This window comes from Phyllobates terribilis, unplaced genomic scaffold, assembly GCF_046119375.1.
Source record: "Phyllobates terribilis strain yellow unplaced genomic scaffold, ASM4611937v1 Scaffold_201__1_contigs__length_3545014, whole genome shotgun sequence".
Taxonomy (NCBI): domain Eukaryota; kingdom Metazoa; phylum Chordata; class Amphibia; order Anura; family Dendrobatidae; genus Phyllobates; species Phyllobates terribilis.
In genome coordinates, this window is record NW_027362961.1 from 2,731,019 (window position 1) to 2,750,900 (window position 19,882).

Genomic DNA, 19,882 nt, shown 5'->3' on the forward strand with positions numbered 1-19,882 from the left:
ACGGGAGCGATTCAACCATATCACCGAGCAGCTGTAAATACTCGGCGCTCGGCCCGAGCATACTCGGACAGAACATACTCGCTCAACACTAGTTAAAACAAGTTACCAACGATCCATGGGCTCTACAGGATAGGTGATCACTTATTGAGCATTTGTGTCCGAACATTGGAAAACGCACCTATCGGAAGAATGGGGAAGTTTTATCCCTGACAGAACACTTATCCCTATTTTAAAATGCTGCGGCAGGTGGGACGTCTGACCGCAGCTCTATTCATTCTCTTAGAGACTTGCAAAAAAGAGCAGCGCTCACAGCCACTGAGAGAATGAATGGATCAGTGGTCGCATCTCACATGCCGCTCCAGTCTAATGGGGAGAAAAGCTCCACATTCTGCCGGTGTGTGCAAGCAGTCAGACCCCCACCAATCAATATTATCAATGATCCTGTGGAGAGGTGATTACTTGTTTTCACCGGAGAACCCCTGTAAGTGCATCTCTGCTGCTCTGGTCCAAGTATTTAATCGCTAAGGCCACGGCCCTACTATCAGTATTCGGTCAGTGTCCAGTCAGTATTTTTTCTCAGGAGTGGGAGCCAAAACAGGTGATGAACAATCAGAGAAAAGGTATAATAGAAACAAGTCACCAATTCTGCATTAATCAACCATTCCTGGTTTCGGCAGCCACTCCTGAGAAAAATACTGACCAAATACTGATGGTGGGGCTGTGGCCTAATGGAAAAAAAACTTTTCCTAGTTAAGATCAGCGAGAATAAAATGACCGCCATACACAACACAGTCCACTATATCAACACCAATAATACCACATACAAAAGGGACAAATATCGCCACACCTTGACTAGATCACACATTACCACTACATAGTGACCGAATAATACCACATACAAGGAACAAATATGGCCAAACTATGACCAGACCATATATTACCACCCCAAGGTGACCAAATACTACAATACTGATCATGAATACAAAACCACAATACTAACAACACTGTTATTACCACCAGGAACATTATACACAGGAGCTCTGTATATAGTGTCAGTGTACAGGTAACACAGTGATCACCAGTGACATTATAGACAGGAGCTCTGTATATAGTGTATAGGTAATACAGTGATCACCTGTGACATACACAGGAGCTCTGTATATACTATATACACACGTGGTCAAAATTGTTGGTACCCCTCGTTTAATGAAAGAAAAACTCACAATGGTCACAGAAAAAACTTGAATCTGACAAAAGTAATAATAAATTAAAAATCGATGAAAATGAACAAATGAAAGACAGACATTGCTTTTCAACCCTGCTTCCACAGAATTTAAAAAAAAATTAAACTCTTGAAATAGGCCTGGACAGAAATGATGGTACCCCTGAAAATAATGTGACAAAAGGGACATGTTACATCAAGTTGTGTCCACTAATTAGCATCACAGGTGTCGACAATCTTGTAATCAGTCAGTGGGCCTGTATATAGGGCTACAGATACTCACTGTGCTGTTTGGTGACATGGTGTGTACCACACTCAACATGGACCAAAGGAAGCAAAGGAAAGAGTTGTCTCAGGAGATTAGAAAGAAAATTATAGACAAGCATGTTAAAGGTAAAGGTTATAAGACCATCTCCAAGCAGCTTGATGTTCCTGTAACTACAGTTGCACATATTATTCAGAAATTTAAGATCCATGGGACTGTAGCCAACCTCCCTGGACGTGGCCGCAGGAGGAAAATTGATAACAAATCAAAGAGACGAATAATATGAATGGTAACAAAAGAGCCCAGGAAAACTTCTAAAGAGATTAAAGGTGAACTTCAAGCTCAAGGAACATCAGTGTCAGATCGCACCATCCGTCGTTGTTTGATCTAAAGTGGACTTCATGGGAGACGACCAAGGAGTACACCATTGTTGAAAAAAAATCATAAAAAAGCCAGACTGGAATTTGCCAAACTACATGTTCACAAGTCACAAAGCTTTTAGGAGAATGCCCTATGGACAGATGAGACAAAAATGGATGTTTTTGGCAAGGCACATCAGATCTATGTTCACAGATGGAAAAATGAAGCATATCAAGATAAGAACACTGTCCCTACTGTGAAACATGGAGGAGTCTCTTTTATGTTTTGGGGCTGGTCTGCCGCATCTGGCACAGGGTGTCTTGAATCTGTGCAGGGTACAATGAAATCTCAAGACTATCAAGGGATTCTAGAGAGAAATGTGCTGCCCAGTGTCAGAAAGCTTGGTCTCAGTCGCAGGTCATGGGTCTTGCAACAGTATTATGACCCAAAACACACAGCTAAAAACACCCAACAATGGCTAAGAGGAAAACATTGGACTATTCTGAAGTGGCTTCTATGAGCCCTGACCTAAATCCTATTGAGCATCTTTGGAAAGAGCTGAAACATGCCGTCTGGAAAAGGCAACCTTCAACCATGAGACAACTGGAGCAGTTTGCTCATGAGGAGTGGCCAAAATACCTGTGGAGAGGTGCAGAAGTCTCATTGACAGTTACAGGAGTCGTTTGATTGCAGTGATTGCCTCAAAAGGTTGTTCAGCAAAATATAAAGTTAAGAAGAACCATCATTTCTGTCCAGGCCTGTTTCATCAGTTTATTTATTTTTTTTTATTCTGTGGAAGCAGAAAAGCAATGTCTGACTTTCATTTGTTCATTTTCATAGATTTTTAATTTATTATTACTTTTGTCAGATTCAAGTTATTTCTGTGACCATTGTGGGTTTTTCTTTCATTAAACGAGGGGTACCAACAGTTTTGACCACGTGTGTAGTGTAAGTGTACATGTGTGTCACCCTGGCCTGGATGCCACAAGTGTAATTAAAGCTGTGTCTGAGAGCAGGGGGGAGGTTCTCTAGTCAGGGGAACATTAGCATGCAATGCTTCCTGTCTCAGGCCAGTAGGGGGAGCAGGCTGCCCCTATAAAAGCTGGTGCTGAGGTCAGGGTTAGAGAGAACCCAGATGACCTGTCTCAGGACTGAGACGTGTCTCAGCAGAGCAGGGACAGACAGTTGCACTGCACCTAAGAGGAAGTGTGGCAGGAGGAGAGCCACAAGCCAGAGACAAGAGGCGAAGAGAGCCTGTCTTGGCAGATAACAGACTTAATCTACCAGACTTTGGTGTCTGAGGCTGGAAGGATTCCACATCCCCCAGCAGAGAACCAGTCCGCAGGGGACTGTATATTCCTTGGCCTAAGAAGCCTGGAGGCCCTGCCACAACAGAAGGGACCAGTAAAGCCATACAAGGCTGGGAGCAGAAAGGAACCCACGTCGCAGGCCATACAGGCGAGAAAACATGGAAAGCTCGGAAACGTGGGCTGTTACCCTATCAGGAGGAGATAGCCAGAAGGAGCGCAGAAAGCACGGTAGGCCTACACCCTCACCCTGACCAGGGCCAATTTCCCCGTTGCTCTCAGACATCCAGGTCCCCTCCTAGCCGGGACTGTTTGTGGGTCAGTTTACCTGTTTAGTAAAGACCCTAGACTGCAACCTGTTGTCTGTGTGCTCCTTGCTCCTCCAGCACTATCAGCACTGGGACTCCCACTACCATCACTCCCAACATCCATTATACTGCCCTGGGGCCGCACTCTTCCCGTGGAGAGTCACACTACCCTAGCTGCACACCTCATCAGCCCCAGCGGTCTGCATGCAGCGGCGGTTCCTAATAACCGCAATCCATCGGTGGCGTAGTCGAACATTATCAGCAGAACATAGCAGACTACCATTGGCCTGACCACCCTGAGCCACGGAACCGGGTCGCCACTACTACCCCCATCGTCTCCCTATTGCCCGGATCCGAGTGCCGCATGGCCCAGGGGGCGAGTCAGCTTTGGCGTAGTCGGCAGGATTTCGTGCCCGCAACCACCGGGTACTGCGTGCCTGAAAAAGACTTTTGTAACTTACCTGTGGCAAAGTTTCCCGCCGTCCGGAGTCTTTTCCCGCCATCCGGAGCCGATTCCCGCCATCGGACGCCATCTTGGACCGTTTCCCGCCATCTTCTGCCGCCTTCCCGCCATCCGCAGCTGCTTCCCGCCATCGGACGCCATCTTCAGGACGCCGCGCGGGAAGAAGAGGGGCGTGGACGTCAAAACCGCGCGAGATCCGAAGCTCCGCCCCACGCACCGACGCTGCGCAAGGTCCTGGAAGGGAGAGAGAGCGACGCTGACGTCATCAGGACGCGACGCCAGGTCCTCGTCCATAGCAGCAGCAGCGGAGCCGCGGCCTACAGAAGAGGATCGTCGGAAGGTAGGCCACGCGTAACTAGGGGAGGAGGAAGATGACGGACACAGAGGCGCCCACTACCACCAACGCAACTGCAGCAGCGGTGATGCCCTTTTCCTTGCCCTACATCCCTGGAGCGGCCTAGCTGCCCAAATACTCAGGGGAGCCCCATGCCCTAACTGACTTCAAGGAAAGGCTATACAGTTTGTTCCACGTTTACCCCCTGACAGAGGAACAGAAGGTCAGCATATTAACAGGGCAGTTAACTGGCGCAGCCCAGCGGGAGGTAAAATCATGGCCCACTGAGGAGAAAAGGACTGTGAAGGGTATTCTGGCCCGGCTGCGGGGTACCTTTGACACACGTACCTCCGCTGAGATTAAAATGAGGTTATATGGATGTAAGCAGCGGGCACAGGACAGCATCAGAGACTATGCCCTAAATCTGCAGGAAGCCTTGAGGGCTATTCAACAAACTGACCCTGGCAGTGTGCAGGAAACGGATAAGCTGCTAACAGAACAATTCATAGAAGGTCTGCTGTCTAGCGCCCACAGGGCCCAACTGCGCCTCATGTTCTTTCAGAACCTCGACCTGACCTTTGCCCAATTTAAGGACAGGGCCATAAGGGTGCTCCGTGAATCTGCAACCAGTGGCGCTATAAACCCCCGGCGCCCTGCTATCACTTACCACCAGGAGGCGGCGCCCTCCTCTATGGACTCTGTGGAGACTGATGCACAGGCCCTGAACCAAGCCCCGTCGAAAGATCTGCACCAACAAGTCCAGGAGCTGACCAGGAGCGTCGCGGCGTTGACCAGGACCGTCCAGGCATTGCAAGTGGACCCGACAAGACCCATCGAGCTGGCTTCAAGTCCGGAGGATGTCCCATGGCGTCGACAGAGGAGGATCCTGTCGTTCCGAGGGAGGCCCACAGACCGCTACGCAGAGGATGGACAGCCCATTTGCCGTCGATGCAACCAGCCCGGACACATTTCCAGGTACTGTAATTTAAACGGGTCCAACCTGGGGCAGAGGGCCAACCCCCAGGCATAAGATCACCAGGCCCTTACAATTGGCGTAATAAGTACGTTGGGGGGCGCCCGGTTTTACCCGTGGTGCTGGACGGTATCCCCATGAGCGCCTTGCTGGATACTGGGTCACAAGTAACCACTATCCCTTATGTACTTTTTAAGCAGTATTGGACTGATGCTGATATCACACGGTATCCAGACGGTAACTTGAGCATCATCGCCAGTAATGGCTTACCCGTGCCGCAGATGGGGTTCAAGGAGATGACCATTAAGATTGGTAAAGTTGAACTACCGGCACAGGGAGTGATTATTGTGGACATTGACCGTCGTGAAAGTCACCCTAAAATAACTGTGGGTACTAATGTAATTGAAAATTGTCTTTCAGAGGTAATTGTAATCTTACAACAGGTGGCGGTGAATGCTAGTTCCAGCCAACAGAGAGTTCTCAACAAGGAGATAAAGGCCCTGATGAGACGGCAGCAGGTAGAACTGTCTGGTGGTGAGATCGGTAGCGTAAGACTGAGTGACCCATTCCCCATTTCCATGCCTCCCAAAAGTGAAATGATGATCTGGTGTCGGACTGCAATCGGGTTGAGAGGTAGAGACTACCAAGCCATGGTAGAACCCGTGTACTCAGACAGCAGGCCCACCATTTTGACAGCCCGGGGGGTGGTTGATGTCCGTCATGGGAGGGTGCCCGTCCGCATCCTCAACATTGGGGAGAGGGAGGTACACTTACCCAGGTACGCTACACTCGCCAAGCTGTTTGTGGTCGAACACAAAGCTATCAGGGCCGTGGAACCCTTGCCTCCATCTCCTCAGGCGGAGGGTAATGGCTCCCAGAAACAAAAGGAGGACTGGTGCCAGAAACTCCACGTGGGTGCTGACTCCACTCCCCTGCACCAAAAACAAGGAGTCTACCGGGTGGTACAGGAGTACGAGAGAGTCTTTAGTAAGCACCCGCTAGACTTCGGCAGAGTAAAGGGGATAGAACACCACATCCCCACAGGGAGCCACCCACCGATAAAAGAGAGGCACAGACCTGTACCCCCTGCACATTATCAGAACGCAAGGGGCATGCTAAGAGAGATGAAAGAAGCTGGGGTAATTAGAGACAGCTGTAGCCCCTGGGCAGCCCCCTTGGTTCTGGTCAAAAAGAAAGACGGCACCATGAGAATGTGCGTCGACTATAGACAAATCAACCGTATCACTCACAAAGACGCATATCCGCTGCCTAGAATAGAGGAGTCTTTAGCCGCACTAAAATCAGCTAACTTCTTTTCTACTTTGGACCTTACTAGCGGGTACTGGCAGGTTCCTGTGGCAGAGGCTGACAAGGAGAAGACCGCCTTCACCACACCGATGGGACTGAGCGAATTCAACTGCATGCCTTTCGGGCTCTGCAACGCACCAGGGACCTTCCAGCGGCTGATGGAATGCTGTCTAGGGCACCGAAACTTCGAGACGGTCCTCCTTTACCTGGACGACGTGATCGTCTATTCGAAGACCTACGAGGACCATCTGAAGCACCTGGCCGAGGTGTTCGAAGCCCTGGCAGGCTATGGCCTGAAGGTGAAACCATCGAAGTGTCACCTGCTGAAACCAAAGGTCCAGTACCTAGGGCACGTGGTAAGCGCGGAAGGAGTGGCCCCCGACCCTGACAAGGTCACGGCAATCAAGAGCTGGCCAAGCCCCTCGAACATCAAAGAGGTGAGACAGTTTCTCAGGTTGGTAGGCTACTACCGAAGATTCATCCCCGGGTTCACCAAGATGGCAGCTCCTATGCAGGACCTCCTGATCGGACAGTCTAAGTCCAGGAGGCAAAAGCCGCCCTTCAAGTGGGATAAACCGGAAGAGGAGTCCTTCCGCCAGCTAAAGATGGCCCTCACAGGGGATGAGATCCTGGCCTACCCTGATTATGGCCAGCCTTTCATTCTCCACACAGATGCCAGTAATGTGGGACTGGGAGCCGTATTGTCCCAAAACCAACAGGGCAGAGAACGGGTGATCGCATACGCCAGCTGGAAGCTGAGGCCCACCGAGAGGAACCCGGAGAATTACAGCTCCTTCAAGCTAGAATTCTTGGCGGTGGTGTGGGCCGTGACGGAATGCTTCAAGCATTACCTGGCCTCCGCAAAGTTCACCGTGTACACGGACAACAACCCGTTGACACACCTGGACAATGCAAGACTGGGTGCCCTGGAACAGCGGTGGATGGCCCGTCTCTCCAACTATGACTTCGTGATCAAGTACCGGGCAGGCAAAACCAACTCCAACGCGGACGCCCTATCAAGGATGCCTCACTTACCTGAAGGTGACGAAGACCCAGAAGAGCTGGAGGAGGTAGAACTCCCCGCGTTTCACCGGTATGGAGCCGCTCAACACTCTCACCGCGCGAAGGAGGAGGATCTAACAACTGTGATGATGAATCCCCTACCTCACCACAGCTGGGCCGAGACCCAAGATAGTGACCCTGCAGTCCGCCTGGTGAAAGATCTGCTGACCCGGGAAGACGCCCGCTTAGATCCAGATGCCCCAGAGGAAGCCAAGCAGCTATGGAAGGAGAAGAGCAAGCTGTTCCTCTACGAAGGCAAGTTGTGCAGAAGGATTGTCAACCACCGGACGCACGAGCTGACCTGGCAAGTCGTGGTCCCAAGGAGGGATGCAGCTATGGTCCTGGGGGCTTACCATGACAGAGCGGGACACTTCGGTTGGAAGAAACTGGAGTTCCTACTAAGAGGAAGATTCTTTTGGGTCGGCATGAGAGGAGCTGTAGAAAAATGGTGCAGAGACTGTGGCCCTTGTCACCTAAGGAGGAAGGACCGTGCCAGCCAGAAGACACCCTTGAGGCCCATCATCACCACGCAGCCTCTTGAGCTGGTAGCTCTGGACCATGTCAAATTGGCTCCCAGCCGGTCAGGATACATCTATGCCCTGACAATCGTGGACCACTATTCCCGTTTTCTAGTGGTGGTCCCGGTAAAGGACTTGACAGCCCAAACAGCGGCCAGAGCCTTCCAGCAATATTTCTGCCGTCCACACGGGTATCCGGAACAGGTCCTGACAGACCAGGGTCCAGCGTTCGAGGCTGAAATCTTCCAGGAGTTCTGCAACCTCTATGGCTGTAAGAAGATTCGTACAACGCCTTACCACCCCCAAACCAACGGGATGTGTGAGAAGATGAACAATATAGTCATTGATCTCCTGAAGACGTTGCCCCTGGAGGAACGCAGCCTGTGGCCAGAAAAACTGCTGGACCTGATAGACCTATACAACAATATCCCGGTGAATGCTACAAACTGCACCCCGGCTTACCTGATGCAAGCTAGACCAGGAAAGCTGCCCGTAGACCTGGAGATAGGAGTCCTAATACCTGAGGACACCTCCCCGGATGCGGACTGGGATACGGAAAGGCAACTGCAGTACAAGAAGGTACAGGAGAGTGTGGAGAAGAGCCTGGCCCAGGTGAGAGAGAAGCAAGAAAGACTCTTCAATCAACACGCCCCTGCTAGTCCCCTAGAACCTGGTGAGCAAGTCCTAAAGCGAAAAAGAAGGCTACATAAGTTGGACGACCAGTGGGAAAGGGAACCCTACACCGTACTGCAGTCTGACCACGACAACCCAAAGGTGTGCGTAATCACCAAGGACGGAGGAGAAACCACTAGTGTCGTCTCCAGAGACCATCTCAAAAGGTGCCCCGAGCAACTCCGTAGTGCAGAAGAGGATCAGAGTGACCTTGAACCCGCAGAGGACAAGGAAGAAATGATCAGCACCGTTCTCGGAGAGTTTCCTCAGTCCTGGACTCGCATAAATGATGCCATAGTGGTACCTGTCCTGCATTTCCTGCAACCGGCACAGCAACAACCAACACCAGAGCCGGAAGGTGAAGAGGAGCAAGCAGTTCCAGAGGCAGAAGAGCCTGTACCAGCAGCCCAGGAGAGTCAACCCTCTGCTGACAGTGAGCCTGCCATGCCTGTGGTAAGCCAAAGGACTCGCAGACAGCTGCCTGCCCTACCTGTACACCCAGCTGGTAGCTGCACCCCTAACGCTAGTGGGGAAAGCCAAGTCAGTCCACTACCAGACAGTGGGCTACGTAGGTCAACCAGGAGCACAAAGGGACAGATACCCGCTCGCTGGAGAATATAGAGTGTACTAAAATTGTAAATAACCCTGTTGCCAAATGTTGAATTGTTTGCAAAGTTACATGCATGTTTGGTAATACTCTGTTTCAGTTTCTTGCAGCTACCGTAAGGACTCACAGGTTATGGACTTTTTATAACCGGGACCTTGTATGGACTGCGTTCAGAGCCTAACCCAGGAATGAACTAAGACTGTGAAGGACTTGGGGTAGGACAGACCCCCACCTGGTTAAGGCTCCCCGTTGTGCTGGTGATATGGACACCCGGTCACAGGCCACACTGTGACCTTAAGAACTCAATTTGTGCGTCGTCTGTCTATTAATGTTTTATTGTTATGCATATTGTCTTTGTTTACTGTTTAGTCCCGGAGTACTAAATTTCACTAGGGGGGAATGTGTCACCCTGGCCTGGATGCCACAAGTGTAATTAAAGCTGTGTCTGAGAGCAGGGGGGAGGTTCTCTAGTCAGGGGAACATTAGCATGCAATGCCTCCTGTCTCAGGCCAGTAGGGGGAGCAGGCTGCCTCTATAAAAGCTGGTGCTGGGGGCAGGGTTAGAGAGAACCCAGATGACCTGTCTCAGGACTGAGACGTGTCTCAGCAGAGCAGGGACAGACAGTTGCACTGCACCTAAGAGGAAGTGTGGCAGGAGGAGAGCCACAAGCCAGAGACAAGAGGCGAAGCAAGCCTGTCTTGGCAGATAACAGACTTAATCTACCAGACTTTGGTGTCTGAGGCTGGAAGGATTCCACATCCCCCAGCAGAGAACCAGTCCGCAAGGGACTGTATATTCCTTGGCCTAAGAAGCCTGGAGGCCCTGCCACAACAGAAGGGACCAGTAAAGCCATACAAGGCTGGGAGCAGAAAGGAACCCACGTCGCAGGCCATACAGGCGAGAAAACACGGAAAGCTCGGAAACGTGGGCTGTTACCCTATCAGGAGGAGATAGCCAGAAGGAGCGCAGAAAGCACAGTAGGCCTACACCCTCACCCTGACCAGGGCCAATTTCCCCGTTGCTCTCAGACATCCAGGTCCCCTCCTAGCCGGGACTGTTTGTGGGTCAGTTTACCTGTTTAGTAAAGACCCTGGACTGCAACCTGTTGTCTGTGTGCTCCTTGCTCCTCCAGCACTATCAGCACTGGGACTCCCACTACCATCACTCCCAACATCCATTATACTGCCCTGGGGCCGCACTCTTCCCGTGGAGAGTCACACTACCCTAGCTGCACACCTCATCAGCCCCAGCGGTCTGCATGCAGCGGCGGTTCCTAATAACCGCAATCCACGGGTGGCGTAGTCGGACATTATCAGCAGAACATAGCAGACTACCATTGGCCTGACCACCCTGAGCCACGGAACCGGGTCACCACTACTACCCCCATCGTCTCCCTATTGCCCGGATCCGAGTGCCCCACGGCCCAGGGGGCGAGTCACATGTAATACACTGACTCACCAGTGACGTCTCTAGGTGAAGTCCTTCATCTTCGCTTTTCTTCTTCATCTGGCACAGACGGCCATCACTTCTTCCAGCCAGGAATCATCTCTGCAGAAAATAACACACAGTTATCAATAACTGATCTCTTCTAGGGAATATTCCCACTCCACCCCCCCGACTTCTACACTACACCAGTTGAAGAAAAAAAGCGATATAGTGCCGCCCTGCACAGTAACAGGAGCCCGCTTTTGTCCTATCCCATGGAAAACAATTTCCTAAAAAGTAAATTATATTACAGAAGTAATAATGTCTCTAATTGGACTCTAAAATAATAATGTTCCTCACTGGCCACCATAAACTAATAAAGTATGTTCCTCAATCTGGCCCCAAACAGTAATTAAGTCCCTTGTTCAGCCTGGCACCCCCATATATCCATCCTGGCCCCCCCTTTCCTGCATATATCCATCCTGACACCCCCCATATATCCCTTCTGGCCCCCATATGTCCAGTGTGACCCCTCCATATATTTATCCTAGCCCACGTGTATCGAGCCTGCCCCCTCCCATATACCCATCCTAGTTCCCCATGTGGCCCTCCTGTTCCCCCCATATATCCATCCTGGCCTCCATGTGTCCAGGCTGCCCCCCCACATATCCATCCTGGCCTCCATGTTTCCAGCCTGCCCCCCCATATATCTGTCCTGGCCTCCATGTGTCCAGCCTGCCCCCTCCCATATATCTGTCCTAAAGCCCCATGTGTCAAGCCTGCCCCCCATATATCCATCCTGGCCTCCATTTGTCCAGCATGCCCCCCCTACATATCCTTCCTGGCCTCCATGTGTCCAGCCTGCCCCCCACAATATATCCATCCTGGCCTCCATGTTTCCAGCCTGCCCCCCATATATCCATCCTGACCTCCATGTGTCCAGCCTGCCCCCTCATATATCCATCCTGCCCTTCCCCCCTGCATATGTCCATCCTTACACCCCCCCATATATCCATACTGGCCCCCATATATTTATCCTAGCCCATGTGTATCGAGCCTGCCCCTCCACATATCTATCCTAGCCCCCCATGTGTCCAGCCTGCCCCCCACATATCCATCCTGGCCATCATGTGTCCAGCCTGCCCCGCCCCCCATATATCCGGCCCCCCCATATATCCATCCCCCTCACATATCCATCCTGGCCTCCATGTGTCCAGCCTGCCCCACCATATAGCCATCCTGCCCACCCTTTCCCATGTGTCCAGCCAGGCTCCCCCTTATGTGTCCAGCCAGGCTCCCCCCCTTGTGTGTCCAGCCAGGGTTCCCCTTTGTGTGTCCAGCCAGGCTCTCACCCTTTTGTGTCCAGCCAGTGTCCCCCCTTGTGTGTCCAGCCAGGGTTCCCCCTTGTGTGTCCAGCCAGGGTTCCCTCTTGTGTGTCCAGTCAGGGCTTCCCCTTGTGTGTCCAGCCAGGGCTCCACCTTGTGGGTCCAGCCAGGGTTCCCCCTTGTGTGTCCATCCAGCTCCCCCCTTGTGTGTCCAGCCAGGGCTCCCCCTTGTGTGTCCAGTCAGGGCTCCCCCTTGTGTGTCCAGCCAGGGCTTCCCCTTGTGTGTCCAGCCAGGGCTCCCCCTTGTGTGTCCAGCCAGGGTTCCCTCTTGTGTGTCCAGTCAGGGCTCCCCCTTGTGTGTCCAGTCAGGGCTCCCCCTTGTGTGTCCAGCCAGGGCTTCCCCTTGTGTGGCCAGCCAGGGCTCCCCCTTGTGTGTCCAGCCAGGGCTCCCCCTTGTGTGTCCAGCAAGGCCCCCCTTGTGTGTCCATCCGGGCCCCCCCTTGTGTGTCCAGCCAGGGTCCCCCCTTGTGTGTCTAGCCGGGCCCCCCCTTGTGTGTCCAGCCAGGGGCCCATCCCATTCTGCATCCACTCATATACACACAGACACACACACAGACACCTCTTACCTTCCTGCTCTCCCGTGCGGTGTCCTCCTTCTCCGGTGACGTCATACGCCGGCCGGGGAAGGGAGACGCGCAGCTTCAGCTGCTTCACTGGGACGTGTGTCGCGGCGGTTCAGGTAATGAACGCCGCGTGCGCGCGTCCCTGCATATGTGGCACCCCAGGGGTCTGGTTTCCACAGTAATGTAATGTTATGTCTGAGAGCAGGTGGGAGGTCCTTTGGTCAGGGATCCTGTGCATGCCACACCTCCTGCCCAGTCTTGGGAGGGGAAGGACTTCCGCTATATAAACCCGGGGCTGAGGTAGGGTTAGGCAGTCAAGGAGAGTAGAGACGAGAAACAGTCATAGGAAGAGACAGCAGAAGCAATACTACTACGAGTCAGGGGCTGGCAGCTGCAGAGCTCGCCCTGACTGACAAGATTTCTTACCGGACCCGGAGTCCGAGGCTGTGGGGACTAACTCCTACCCAGCAGCAGAAACCGACCGGCAGGGGATTGCAGGTCCTCTGGCCCAGAAACCCGAAGGCACGGTCACACGCGTGGGACCAGCACCGCCATCGTGGAGCGGAAGCCATTAGAAGGCCCCCAGTCACCGGTCATACGGGTGAGCACCACACGGTACACTCAGGGACGTGGGCTACTTTTACCCGCCTCTAGCAAGGTAGCCAGAAGAGTACAGTTAGTTGGGAAGGCCTACAACTCCGCCTGGCCAGGGGAGATCCCATCTGCTCAAGGACTGACCAGGCCCCGATTGCTAGCAAGTACTCCGGGAGGGTCTATCTTTGTCACCAGTAAAGACCCTGAACTACACCGCATCGTCTCTGAGTGGTTCCTGCTACCCCCATCATCCACGTCGGCTGCCCTGAGGCCATACCCCTCCCGTTGGGGGTTATACCATCCACGCTGCACCATCCTTCCACCGGCCTCAGCGGTCTGCCCTGCAGCGGCAGCTCCATAGCTGCATTCAACGGGTGGCGTAGTCATCCAACATCCACTGCTAATTTACCGCCACTTAGTCTGACTCCCTGGGCACGGACCGGGTCACCGCCACAAGACTACTACCCTCATCTGATCCGGCTCCGGGTAAGCTCCCGCGTGCGCAACGCAGCGCGACACAGGCCCAGGGGCGAGTCAACTTTTGGCGTAGTCGGCAGGATTTCGTGCCCGCAACCACCGGGTACTGCGTGCCTGAAAAAGAGACTTTTCAAACTCACCTGTGGTGAAGATTCCCGCCATCCGGCGCCATCTTCAGCCTTCTTCCCGCCATCGGTGAAGTTTCCCGCCATCCGGCGCCATCTTCAGCCTTCTTCCCGCCATCGGTGAAGATTCCCGCCATCCGGCGCCATCTTCAGCCTTCTTCCCGCCATCCGTGGAGTTTTCCCGCCATTGGACGCCATCTTGAGGACGCCGCGCGGGAAGAAGAGGGGCGTGGACTCCGAAAGCGCGCGAGAACTGAAGCCCCGCCTCACGTCCGGACGTTGCGTAAGGTCCTGGAAGGAGCCCAGCAGACGCCGACGTCACAGGAGCGCGACGGAAGGTCCTCAACCCTGACGATCCACTGCGAAGCCGCGGCCTACTGAAGAGGATCATCGCAAGGTAGGCCATGGTCCACTAGGGGGGAGGAAGATGTCGGATACGGAGGAGAGCTTCACTGCCTCAACCCCCGCCAGCGCTACCGCTGCTGCAGTTATGCCCTTCACCATGCCCTATATCCCGGGAGCAGCTTGGCTACCCCAGTACTCAGGGGAGTCGCATACCCTGCATGACTTTAGAGAGAAGCTGGATAGCCTCTTCCAGGTGTACCCCCTCACAGAAGAGCAAAAAGTGAGCATCCTGGTGGCCCAACTAACCGGGGCAGCCAAAAGGGAAGTAAAATCTTGGCCACCTGGGAGGAAGACTGTCGCAGGGATACTAACCCGGCTGAAGGACACCTTTGATACCCGCACCTCAGCCGAGATTAAGCTTAGATTCTACGGGTGCAAGCAGCGAGCGCATGAGAGTATAAGGGACTATGCACTAAACCTACAAGAGGCCCTGAGGGCCATTAAGCAGACCGACCCTGATGGAGTGGGAGATGAGGACAGGCTGTTGACCGAACAGTTTATAGAGGGACTATATTGTAATACCCACCGAACCCAGTTGCGGGCAATGGCTTTACAGGATCCCCATCTGGGCTTTGCACAGTTCAAGGACAGAGCCATCCGGGTGCTCCGAGAACCGGCACCGGGTGGCGTTGTGACCCACAGGCGCCCTGCTATCACTTACCACCAGGAGGCGGCGCCCTTGTCGGCAGGGCCTGTGGGAGCTGATGCACAGGCTTTGGACAATGACCCGGCTCCAGACCTACACCATCAGGTCCAAGAGCTAGCTAAGAGCGTTGCTGCGCTAACCCGAACTGTGCAGTCTTTACAGGCTTCCACTCCAGGGAAGATCCAGCTGGCATCCGGACCGGAGGACATCCCGTGGCGTCGACCAAGGAGGACCCCACCGGCCAGAGGAAGACCCAGTGACCGATACAGCGAGGACGGACGACCCATCTGCCGCCACTGCAATCAACCCGGACATATGGCAAGGTACTGTTCTTTAAACGGGCACAACCTGGGGTAGAGGGCCAACCCCCAGGAAAAAGATCACCAGGCCCATCGAACTGGTGCGACAGATATGTGGGAGGACGTCCAGTCTTGCCTGTGGTACTGGATGGCATTCCCATGAGTGCCCTACTGGACACCGGGTCACAGGTCACCACCATCCCGTACGTGCTCTTTAAGCAGTACTGGAATGACTCGGATATTACCCGCTACCCTGACGACGACTTGAGTATCATCGCCAGCAATGGCCAGCCCGTGCCACAGATCGGATTTAAAGAGGTGACCATCAAAATCGGTAGAGTCGAACTGGCAGCACAGGGACTGATCATTGTAGACATTGACAAACATGAGAGCCACCCAAAAATAACTCTAGGAACTAATGTAATTGAAAATTGTCTTGCAGAGGTGATTTTCCTTCTACAGCAGGTTGCCAAGAACGCCAGCTCCGGCGAGCAGCGAGTGCTCCAGAAAGAGATCCGGGCACTGATGCGACGGCAACAGGTGGAACTCTCCGGCGGTGAGATTGGTAGCGTAAGAATGTGTGACCCTTTCCCTATTGCCATGCCCCCAAAAAGTGAAATGATGATTTGGTGCCGGGCAGCTATTGGTCTGAGAGGTAGAGATTACCAGGCAATGGTAGAACCAGTTTACTCAGACAGTAGGCCCACCATTTTGACAGCACGGGGGGTGGTCAATGTACGCCATGGGAGGGTGCCCGTTCGCATAATCAATATCGGGGAGAGGGAAGTGTACCTGCCCCGGTATGCCACGCTAGCCAAATTATATACCATCAACCAAAACTCTATACAGTCTGTGGAACCCTTGCCTCCATCTCACCCGGAGGAAGGTAACGGCTCTAAGAAAGTAATGGAGGATTGGTGTCAGCAACTACACTTGGGAACTGACGCCACTCCCTCCCACCAGAAACAGGGAGTCTACCGGGTGGTTCAAGAGTATGAGAGAGTGTTTAGTAAACACCCGTTAGACTTCGGGCGAGTCAAGGGGGTAGAACACCGCATCCCCACGGGAGATCATCCTCCCATAAAAGAGAGGTATCGACCCGTACCCCCTGCACATTACCAACACGCCAAGGGGATGCTTAGAGACATGAAGGAGGCTGGGGTAATCCGGGATAGCTGTAGCCCCTGGGCAGCCCCACTAGTTTTAGTCAAAAAGAAAGACAACACCATGAGGATGTGTGTAGATTACCGGAAAATCAACCGTATCACACACAAGGATGCGTACCCCTTACCAAGGATAGAGGAGTCATTGGCTGCTTTAAGATCTGCTAACTTCTTCTCTACCTTGGATCTCACTAGCGGGTACTGGCAGGTTACTGTAGCAGAGGCGGACCGGGAGAAGACCGCATTCACCACCCCGATGGGACTTAGCGAGTTCACCTGCATGCCGTTCGGACTCTGCAACGCCCCAGGAACCTTCCAACGATTAATGGAGTGCTGTCTGGGCCACAGAAACTTCGAGACGGTCCTGTTGTACCTGGACGATGTCATCGTATACTCCAAGACTTATGAGGACCACCTGAAACACCTGGCGGAGGTGTTCGAAGCTCTGGCGAGTTACGGCCTAAAGGTGAAACCCTCCAAGTGTCACCTCCTGAAACCAAAGGTGCAGTACCTGGGACACGTGGTGAGCGCTGACGGAGTGGCTCCCGACCCTGATAAGATCACCGCAATTAAGGGATGGCCAAGCCCCTCCAGCGTAAAAGAAGTGCGGCAGTTCCTCGGGTTGGTAGGCTACTACCGAAGGTTTATTCCCGGTTTCACCAAAAAGGCAGCGCCTATGCAGGACCTCCTGATAGGCCAGTCCCGGAAGGCCAAGAACTAGAAGCCGCCCTTCAAATGGGAGGAGCTAGAAGAAGAGTCCTTCCGCCAGCTGAAGATAGCCCTCACGGGGGATGAAATCTTGGCATACCCGGATTATAGCCAGCCCTTCATCCTCTACACCGACGCCAGTAACATCGGGCTAGGAGCCGTACTGTCCCAGATCCAGCAGGGGAAAGAACGAGTAATCGCCTACGCCAGCCGAAAACTGCGACCCACCGAAAGGAACCCCGAGAATTATAGCTCATTTAAGCTAGAGTTCCTGGCCGTGGTATGGGCAGTCACTGAGCGCTTTAAGCATTACCTTGCTTCTTCCCGGTTCACCGTGTACACGGATAACAACCCGTTGACACACCTGGACACGGCAAGACTCGGTGCCCTGGAGCAGAGGTGGATGGCCCGTCTGTCCAACTACGAGTTCACAATCAAATACCGGGCAGGGCGCTCCAATACTAACGTGGACGCCCTGTCCAGGATGCCCAACCTGCCGGACGAAGGAGAAGATCCGGAGGGACTGGAAGAAATTGAACTCCCTGCGTTCCACCGTCATGGGACTATCCAGTATTCCCACCGGGTAAGGAGTAAGCAGGCTGCTACGTTGAACCCCTTACCTCACCACAACTGGGCGGAAACGCAAGACAGCGACCCTGCCGTCCGACTGGTGAAGGAGATGCTGACTCGGCCGGAGGCTCGCCTTGAACCAGACGCTCCGGAGGAAGCCAAACAACTATGGGCGGAGAAGAGTCGACTGTTCCTTTACAAGGGGAAGTTGTGCCGCAGAATGGTCAACTCCCGGACGCATGAACTACTCTGGCAAGTAGTGGTGCCACGAAGAGACGCAGCCATGGTGATGGAGGCATACCACGACGGAGCTGGACACTTCGGGTGGAAGAAGCTGGAGTTCCTGCTGCGCGAGCGGTTCCACTGGGTAGGCATGAGGGGAACCATCGAGAAGTGGTGCAGGGACTGTGGCCCGTGCAATCTGAGAAGGAAGGACCGGGCCAGCCAGAAGACTCCCCTGCAATCTATCGTCACCCGGCAACCGTTGGAACTGGTAGCCTTGGATCATGTAAAACTGACCCCAAGCAGAAGTGGCTACGTCTACGCGTTAACCATCGTGGATCATTACTCCCGGTTCTTGGTTGTCGTCCCCGTCAAGGACTTAACGGCTCAAACAGCAGCTAGAGCCTTCCAGCAGCACTTCTGCCGTCCACATGGGTACCCGGACCAAGTGCTGACGGACCAGGGACCTGTCTTTGAAGCGGAGGTCTTCCAGGAATTCTGCAATCTGTATGGCTGCCGGAAGATAAATACGACACCCTACCATCCGCAAACTAATGGACTTTGTGAAAAAATGAACCAGGTGGTAATGGATCTTCTAAAAACGTTGCCCCTGGAAGAACGCAGTCTGTGGCCTGAGAAGTTGCCCGATCTGGTGGACCTATACAACCACATCCCGGTAGGTTCCACCAACTGTACCCCGGCTTACCTAATGAGGGCGAGACCTGGTAAGTTACCTGTTGACCTGGAAATGGGAGTCCTGACACCTGAGGACACTTCACCAGAAGCAGACTGGGACACAGAGAGGCAACAGCAGTACCGGAAAGTACAGGAGAGCGTGGAGCGAAGTCTCTGTCAGGCTAGGGAAAGGCAAGAGAAAACTTACAACCAGTATGCTCCCGCTGTTCCCCTGGTACCCGGAGAGCAGGTCTTGAAGAGGAAAAGACGGCTCCACAAGTTGGACGACCAGTGGGAGAAGGACCCGTACACCGTACTGCCCTCAAGCCACGAGAACCCGAAGGTCTGTACCATCAGTAAAGACGGAGGGGAGACCACAGCCATTGTATCCCGGGACCACCTGAAGAAGTGTCCCGAACAACTGAGGAACCCTGAAGAGGAACAAGAAGACCATCGACCCGTAGAGGAAAGGGAAGATATGGTTAGTACCGTGCTCGGGGACTTCCCTCGGTCTTGGACTCAAGTCAATGGTGCAGTTGTGGTACCCGTACTCACCTTCCTCCAACCATCATCCCAAGTACCTACGGAGCAACCGGTAGAGCTGGAAGAACAGCCGGTCCAGGAGGCAGAAGACTCTACACAAGCAGACCCGGAAAATCAACCCTCTGCTTATAGTGAGCCTGCCATACCCCTAGTGAGCCAGAGGGCCCATAGACAGCGGCCCAGTTTACCCTTGACAGCTCCTACACCCTGTAGTTCAGGGCCAGACAGTCAGCTCCGTAGGTCCACTAGGGCCACTAGAGGCCAGTTACCCACACGTTGGAGGATCTAAATGTTTAAGCTATCTTATAATGTTTACCTGTTTATAGTTGCTTGTGTATAATTTTGTGTTTCTAGTTATTTTTAGGAGTCCTTGGTGGATTTACCGGGAATCCTTGTACAATTAGTTGGAGCGTAACCCAGGATGGACTAAAGACTGTTAAGGACTCGGGGCAGGACAGGCCCCTACCTGGTTACGTCTCCCTGTTTTGGTGAAATGGACACCTTGCTTTCCCTCAAAGACTGCACCCGGTTGCGGACACGCCGTGACCATCGTTATGTGTCTCTTTATTATAATGTTTTGGTTGTACTCTGTTATGTTTTTCCAAAAATATGTTTAGTCCCGGAGTACTAAATTTCACTAGGGGGGAATGTGGCACCCCAGGGGTCTGGTTTCCACAGTAATG